At 42.5% G+C, this 8382-nt stretch overlaps 1 long non-coding RNA gene across 1 annotated transcript in view; it reads right to left on the bottom strand.

Moving 5' to 3' along the window:
* Window positions 1-558: 558 nt before the first annotated feature.
* LOC100525571 (uncharacterized) overlaps window positions 559-8382 on the bottom strand; it is a 46042-nt gene continuing 38218 nt past the window's right edge. The window contains exon 3 of the long non-coding RNA XR_014843927.1: window positions 559-740. This is a non-coding gene — a long non-coding RNA (uncharacterized LOC100525571). The remainder of the gene's footprint in view (window positions 741-8382) is intronic.

The following is an 8382-nucleotide window of genomic DNA, read 5'->3' as shown; positions in this document are numbered from 1 at the left end:
AAGAAAGAAAGAAAAGAGAAAGAGAAAACAAAAGAAGGAGTTCCCTAGTGGTCTAGTGGTTAGGATTTGGTGTTTTCACCACTTTGGCCTGGGTTCAATTCCTGGTCTGGGTACTGAGAGCCCACATCAAGGCACTGCACACTGAGGAAAAAAAAAAAAAGATTTCCCATTGTGACTCAGTGGGTTAAGAACCAGACTAGTATCCATGAGGACATGGGTTTGATCCCTGGCCTTGCTCAGTGGGTTAAGGATCTGGCATTACCACAAGCTGCAGTGTAGGTCACAGATGTGGCTCAGATCTGGTGTTGGTGTGGCTGTGGCATAAGCCAGCAGCTACAGCTCCAATTTGACCCCTAGCTTGGAAATTTTCATATGCTGCAGGTGTAGCCCTAAAAAAAGAAAAAAAGAAAAAAGACAACTCACAGGATGGGATAAATTATTTGCAAATCGTATATCTGATAAAGGACATGTATCCACACTATAATAAAGAACTTTTACAACTCAATAATGAAAAGGTTGACAGCCCATTTTTAAAATAGGCAAAGGATCTGAACATACCTATCTCTGAAGAAGGTGTGCAAATGGCCAATAAGCACATGAAAAGCAGCTGGATGTCATTAGTCAGAACAACAAGCTTCCAGAGTTCTCTTGTGGCTCAGTGGGTGAAGCATCCGGCATTGTTACAGCAGAGACTTGGGTTGATGCTGTGACTGGGGTTCAATCCCTGGCTCTAGAACTTGCTATGGATATGGCCAAAACAAAACAAAAAAAGAAAAAACAGTAAGTTTCCACCTTACACCCACAGGATGGTTGTAATGAAAAAGATAACAAACATTATGGAAGAGGCGGAGAAATAAGAACGCTTGTACATGCTGGTGGGAATGTCAAATGATGCAACCATTTTAGAAACCAGTTTGGCAGCTCCTCAAAATATGAAACATAAAGGTACCATATGACCCAGGAATTTCACTTCTAGGTAGAGAGAAATAAAAATATACATCATACAAAAATATGTATATAAATGTTCATAGCAGCATTATTCATAATAGCCCCAAAGTGGAAATTACCCAAATATCTGACCATGGGTGAATGGATAGACAAAACGTGGCCTAACCACACGATGGATGTTTTATTCAGCCATAAAAATGAATGAAATGCTGACACAAGCTACAACATGGATGACCTTGGAAACATTATTTATGCAAGTGAAAGAAGCCAGACCCAAAAGGTCACATATTGCATAATTCCATTTCTATTAAATATTTGGAATAATAAATCTAAAGAGACAGAAAGACAATTAGTAATTGCCAAGAGCTGGGGATGGAGTGGTATGGAAGTGACTGCTAATGGGGTAAAGGGTCTTTTTTGGAGGTGATTAAAATGTTCTAAAATTGGATTATGGTGTTAGTTGCACCACTATGAATATATTAAAAAGCAATGAATTATACATTTTAAATGGATGAACTTTGTGGTATGTAAATTGTGTCTCAATAAAGCTCTTTGAAAAAAAAGAATCCCTGGGGGTAGTTTGTGAAGCTACTGAGTTTCAGGCTACATTCCCAGAGATACTGACTCTTCAGGAGTTGTGGGTACCTAGTTGCTGTTCAGCATCCATTCCCTTTCCTGCTGGCAGGTTACCCTCAGATTTCCTTCAAGAAATCGTTGCTCCCCCTGGGGGTCAGCCACGGGATTTACATAGGATTGACCTCTCCCACTGCCACAGTCAGAGTGGACTCTGATTGTCAGCACTTCCCACACTTCTCAACCACGTGATTGGTTCAGGGATGGGGACTAGTCAGAATGAAGCCTCAAGGACATTTTGCTGAGAATATTGGGTGGACCCAGAACTTAGGAAACAGAGTACAGAAAGGTATGTGTTGGGAGGTGAGAAATAGGAGAATTTAGGTCCTGGCTAAATGATTGGATCCTGGATGAAGCTTTCCTTGAAGTTGATGTACCCCTGGACCCATCAGTTACAGGACCCAATAAATATATATTTTTTATGGAAGTTTCCCAGGCCAGGGATAGAATCCGAGCTGCAGCTGAAACCTATGCTACAGCTGTGGCAATGCCGGATCCTTTAACCCACTGCTCAGGCTGGGGATTGAACCCGTGTCTCCACAGTGACCCGAGCCACTGCAGTCAAACTCTCAACCCACTGCACCACAGTGGGAACTGCCAATAAATACTCTTTTATTAAACTTATGTGTGTTTATTTCTCTGCTACTTAGAACAGAAAGCATCTCCTTCAGTGGTTCTCAAAATGACACTTTGAGAAATCTGTGGGAACATTTGGGGGTAGTCACAATGATTAGAGGGCACTCCTGGCATTTAGAGGGTGGGGGCCAAGGATACTAGACGTCTTGCTGTACATGATACAATCCAAAGCAAAAAAAAAATTCCTCTTACTTACGACTTTTGAAAGACCCACGCACCCAAAAAACCTGTCACTTTCTGAATCTAGATTCAAACTGTTTTAATCTGAGCACAAAGATGTTGTTTGTTTTGTTTTACGTGGTTCTGCTATGCACCAGATTGTTTATGAATGCCATTATTGTGTAAATTCAGGGAAGCATGTACTTCGATTTGCTCAAACCTCACTGAGATTTATTCATGAGTTTGGAAAATCACTGCCACTTATGATGTTGGATTTACCAATACAGGTTAGGTGACCAGGTCTGCATTTTTATGTCATATTCATGGTGATCCTATCTATAACTGCAAGTGTCTGACCTCTTCACAATGTCATCTATTAGGGTTAACATATTGAGATATGCATAATTTTTTTTTTTGTCTTTTTAGGGCCATACTTGAGGCATATGGAAGTTCCCAGGTTAGGGGTCTAATATGGAGCTGTAGCTGCTGGCCCATGCCACAGCCACAGCAGTGCCAGATCCAAGCCATGTCTATGACCAGCACCACAGCTCATGGCAACTCAGTGATCCTTAACTCACTGAATGAGGCCAGGGATCAAACCCTTGTCCTCATGGATACTAGTCAGGATCATTACCACTGAGCCACAATGGGAACTCCAAAACAAGCATAATTTTGTTGCTTGTTCATTCCTGCATTCAAGAGCATTTTCTTCTCTCTCTCTCTCCCCCCCCTCCCCCCCCCTCTCTCTCTCTCTCTCTCTCTTTGGCTTTTCAGGGTTGCACCTGTGGCATATGGAGATTCCCAGGCTAGGGATTGAATTGGAGCTATAGCTGCTGGTCTACACCACAGCCACAGCAAGGAGGGATCTGAACCCTGTCTGTGACCTGCACCACAGCTCATGGCAATGCCGGATCCTTAACACACTGAGGGAGGCCAGGGGTTGAATCTGCCTCCTCATGGATGCTAGTCAGATTCATTTCCTCTGATCCACAAAGGGAACTCCCAACAATGTTTTCTGAGTAGCCATGATATATCAGCTCCTGGCACTAAAGTTACAAGTAAACAAGGAAGACAAAAATCCCTGCCCTCATGGAGCTTATGCTTGGGTGGAGAAGCCTCAATAAAAATATATTCCATTTTAGGTAGTGATAAATGATAAGAAAAAAATAAAGCTGAGGAGGGAAAATGAAGTGACAGGAGTAGAGCTGGATCTTGAATAGTGTAATCAGAGAGAGCTTCACTGAGAAGGTGTCTTTTGAGAAGAGACTTGAAGGAAGTGAGTCAGCCAAGAAGACATCTGAGAAAGAGAGTCTGGGGCATGGAGAAGAGCTAGTGCAAAGGCCCTGAGGAGAAAGCATATTTAGGTTGTTAAAGGGACAGTGAGACGAGTGTGGCTTGAGAAGCATGAGTAAGAGGTAGAGAAATTGCATCTGAGTTCAGAGAGGAAACAGGATGGTGCAGGGTCTTACAGATCCTTTGGCTTTTCTCTGGGTGAGGAAAGTTATGGATAAAAGTGAGATATAGGAATTCCTATTGTGGCTCAGGGGTTACGAACCCGACTAGTTACATGCTCATGGATACTAGTGGTTTTGTTACTGCTGAGCCACAACAGGGAACTCCTCAGTTCTTTTGTCTTTTGCGACACATGTGAGCAGTTTAGTGCCTTCACACTGTGCATACTTCCAGAAAATGTTGGAGGAGCCTTAGGAAAGAAGACATGGACACAGCGTGTCTGATAAAATAGCTCTAGCAAACTGAAAACCAGGAAAGGAAAAGGGAGCAAATATTCCCACAAACTGATTTCATGGGGTTGGGTTTTACTCTGGGTCACATCTGCCTGTGAGTGAAGCCATCCAGGGTTCTGTGGGTTGCAGACCTCACTTGCAACAGTCTCAGCTTGAAACATCTGCCCTGTTTGCGTGTGTGTGGAGGATAGCAATAGAGAAGGAAGAAGAATTAGGAGATATGGGCATTTAAAAATTTCTGTAGACAATCTTTTGCTTTTAGGATGGAGGATTATCTGTGTAAAATTGTTAATTAAACCCAGACAACTTTTTTTTTTTAGGGCTATTTATTTTTATTTATTTTATTTTATTTTTTAAACTTTTTTTTTTTGGGGGGGGCGCTCCCGCGGCATGTGGAGGTTCCCAGGCTAGGGGTCCATTTGGAGCTGTAGCTGCCGGCCTACGCCAGAGCCACAGCAACGCTGGATCCAAGCCGCAACTGCAACCTACACCACAGCTCACGGCAACGCCGGATCATTAACCCACTGAGCAAGGGCAGGGACCGAACCCGCAACCTCATGGTTCCTAGTCGGATTCGTTAACCACTGAGCTACGACGGGAACTCCCCAGACAACTTTTTTTGGTTTGTTTCGTTCTTGTGGCCATGCCCACAGCACATGGAAGTTTCAAGGCCAAGGATCCAACAGTGCCACAGCAGTGACAACACCAGATCCTTAACCCATTTTGCTCCCCCAGGAACACCCCAGGAAACTTTTTTTTTTTTTTTTTTTTGGCTGCTCCCACAGCATATGGAAGTTCCTGGACCAAGGATGGAACCTGTGCCATGGCAATCATCTAAGCCACTGCAGTGACAATACCAGATCCTTAACCCACTGTGCCACAAGGGAACTCCCCCAGACAACTTTTTGAAAAATGCTTTCTGCCGAGTACACAGATATTCGTATCTGACAAATATGTGCTGGGTTCCTACTAAGTTCCAGTTTCCCTATTAGGCATTTTATTTGCATTATTTCATAGTCCCCATGATGACTGATGAGCTGCTAGTTAACAGAGATCTGTATTTCGAATTCAGAAGTGAGAACTTCAATTCTGTAATCAGTCCTTTCTCCCACCCCCACCAAAACAGTTTATGAAACTTCCCTCTGCCTCAGTGTCCACATTTGTAAACTGGGGACCGTGGTTCTACTTGACTCACTAGATCCTTATGAAGATTAAGTAACATAATGAATGAAAATTCCACATAAAGTAGGTGCTTAATAAATGCAGATGTGTGTGTATACTTATGTGTACCCACACATATACACTTACACATTCTGCAATGGACTGAATGTTTGCGTTCCCCTAAATTCATATGTTGGAGCCTAATCCCACATCTGATGATATCTGCAGGTAGGGCCTTTGTGAGGTGATTAGGTCATGAGGATGGAGCCCTCATGAATGGGATTAACACACTTATAAGAAGAGACAAAGAGTTCCCATCATGGCCTAGGAGCCATGAGGTTGTGGGTTTGATCCCCAGCCTACTCAGTGGGTTAAGGATCCGGTGTTGCCATGAGCTGTGGTGTAGGCCAGCAGCTGTAGCTCTGATTAGACCCCTAGCCTGTGGCATATGAACCTCCATATGCCACAGGTGTAGCCCTAAAAAGACAAAAGGAAAAAAAAAAAAAAAAAAGAAGAGACAAGAAATCTTGCTTCTCTCTGCTCTCTACCTTGTGCAGATACAAAAAGATGGCCATCTGCAACCTGGGAAGCAGATCCTCACCAGATATAAGATCTACTGGTACCTTGATCTTGGACTTCTCAACTGCTCAGTGAATACAATATGAATTGTGTTCCACCCTCCTGCCTCTGCAGCCTCACTAGGCTTCAGTCAGACCTGTATATTCAGTGTCTATTTTTGGATGCAGTAAAACAGGGAAGCATGAGTGGAGTCACCCAAAGAGCTCTGACCCCCCAGTCACAACCTAGCTTAGTAAATGTAAAGAATGGCCTCTTGTTAGTATGTACATTATATAGCTTCAACATAAATGGTCCATCTCTAGCACTAGCTTTATTAGATGGTAGTATGAAAGTACTTTTCTTTTTTCTTTTCTTTTCTTTTTTTTTTTTTTTTGGTATTTTTAGGGCTACACCCATGGCATATTGAGTTCCCAGGCTAGGGGTCAAATTGGAGCTGTAGCTGCCAGCCTGCACCACAGCCACAGCAGCGCCAGATCCTTAACGCACTGAGCAAGGCCCAGGATTGAACTTGTGTTCTAACAGATGCTAATCAGATTTGTTTCCACTGAGCCACAATGGGAACTCCCAAAGTGCTTATTTTCTTAATTATCTATTCATTAGTAATATTATTTACAAATGGCTTTTTAAAAATAATTTATTTATAGATAAAAGTAAGTGGGACAGTCTCTTTCCCAAATAGTTCATATCTCAAATTAAAAACTGATGATGTTTGCTCCATCATTTAAAAAAATCTTAGCTATCTGTGCAGTACATATAAAAAACGATTAAAAATAATAAAATAGGTCTATCTGTGCTGATATGGAAATTTACCTGTGATACAGTCAATGAAAATGTTCTAGAAAATACTTAAGTAGTATTATCTCATTTTCATAAGCATATATGTATCTGTGTGCACATCTGCATGCACGTAAAAATCTAGAAGAATATATACCTGTTGACTTTAAAAATGAAACAGTGGGGGAGTTCCCTCTGTGGTACAGTGGGTTAAGAACTTGACTGCAGGAGTTCCCGTTGTGGCGCAGTGGTTAACGAATCCGACTAGGAACCATGACGTTGCGGGTTCGGTCCCTGCCCTTGCTCAGTGGGTTAAAAGATCCGGCGTTGCTGTGAGCTGTGGTGTAGGTTGCAGACGCGGCTTGGATCCCGCGTTGCTGTGGCTCTGGCGTAGGCCGGTGGCTACAGCTCCGATTCAACCCCTAGCCTGGGAACCTCCATATGCCGCGGGAGCAGCCCAAGAAATAGCAACAACAACAGCAACAACAACAACAACAAAAAGACAAAAAGACAAAAAAAAAAAAAAAAAAAAAAAAAAAGAACTTGACTGCAATGCTCTGGTTGCTGCAGAGAAAGTGAGTTTAATCCTTGGCCAAGTGCAGTGGATTAAAGGATCCTGTGTTGCCACAGTTACAGCATAGATTGCACCTGTGGCTCAGATTCAACCCCTGGCCCAGGAACTTCCATATGCTGTAGGTGCTGCCCTAAACAAATGAGCAAAACAACCAACAAACCAATGAGTTATTTTACCAGCAAAAACGAGTTTATTCAAGAATAGCAGAGAATTGCAATTCGAGACAAGCAAGCCACAGCAAAAACCCCAGGCAAGTTTCCAACAGACAAAGAAGAGCAACATTATTTTACAGAAAAGGGAACTGGGAGGGATTGTTTTGAGGGACAGTACATTGGAGAACAGTGAGAGCTCTGGGTGATGACTGTTTCTCATTGGATGAATTGCCGGAGTAGTGGACTTCTTAGGTGATGCAGTGTTCATCTTTTCCTGTTGGGACCTGTAGGTGATGATACCTTCCTGTTGATGGTTCTTCTGCCTGTAATTGACAATACTTCCTGTGAATGTGATGGAATGGGTCTGCCTGAGGGCTCCCCCTTCTGGCCTCTTGAATTTATTTTAGAGGGTTTCCCTTGATCAATTTTCACACACCAAACCAGAAATAGTGATTATATTTGGATGTGGATTATTGGAAACAGGCACTTTTATTTTTCACTTTACACTTTATGCACTTTCTGTATTGAATAGTTTATAAAAAGTAGATATTATTTCCTTATTTTAAATATGTAATTTTAAAACAAGAATGCAGTTAAACACTTGATAAATATATCCAAATATTCATATATATGTGTTTTCATCTAAGCAAGTATTTTTTGAGCACATTTCATGTACACTTGAGATACATCAGTGAACAAAAAGACAAAGATTCCTGCCCTCAAGGAGTGTCCATTCTAATCAAAATTAGAGCAAGATAAGGAAGATCCACATACAGATGATAGAGGGTGGTTTTCAGTAATAAACAGGACCATTAGGGGAGTTCCTGTCATGGCTCAGCGGTTAATGAATCTGACTGGCATCCATGAGGATGCAGGTTCGGTCCCTGGCCTTGATCAGTGGGTCAAGGATCCAGCTGTGATGTAGGTTACAGACGCACCTCAGATGTGGTGTTGTTGTGCTGTGGCGTAGGCCAGCAGCTACAGCTCCAATTTCACCCCTGGCCTGGGAACCTCCATATGC

The sequence above is a fragment of the Sus scrofa genome, chromosome 4 (genome assembly GCF_054392235.1).
Source record: "Sus scrofa isolate SSC_HxYL_T2T_F1_AM1 chromosome 4, Sscrofa_HxYL_maternal_Yorkshire_Landrace_v2.0, whole genome shotgun sequence".
NCBI classification, from domain to species: Eukaryota; Metazoa; Chordata; class Mammalia; order Artiodactyla; family Suidae; genus Sus; species Sus scrofa.
The sequence above is the reverse complement of the archived record's forward strand: the minus strand, read 5'-3'. Positions and strand labels throughout refer to the sequence as shown.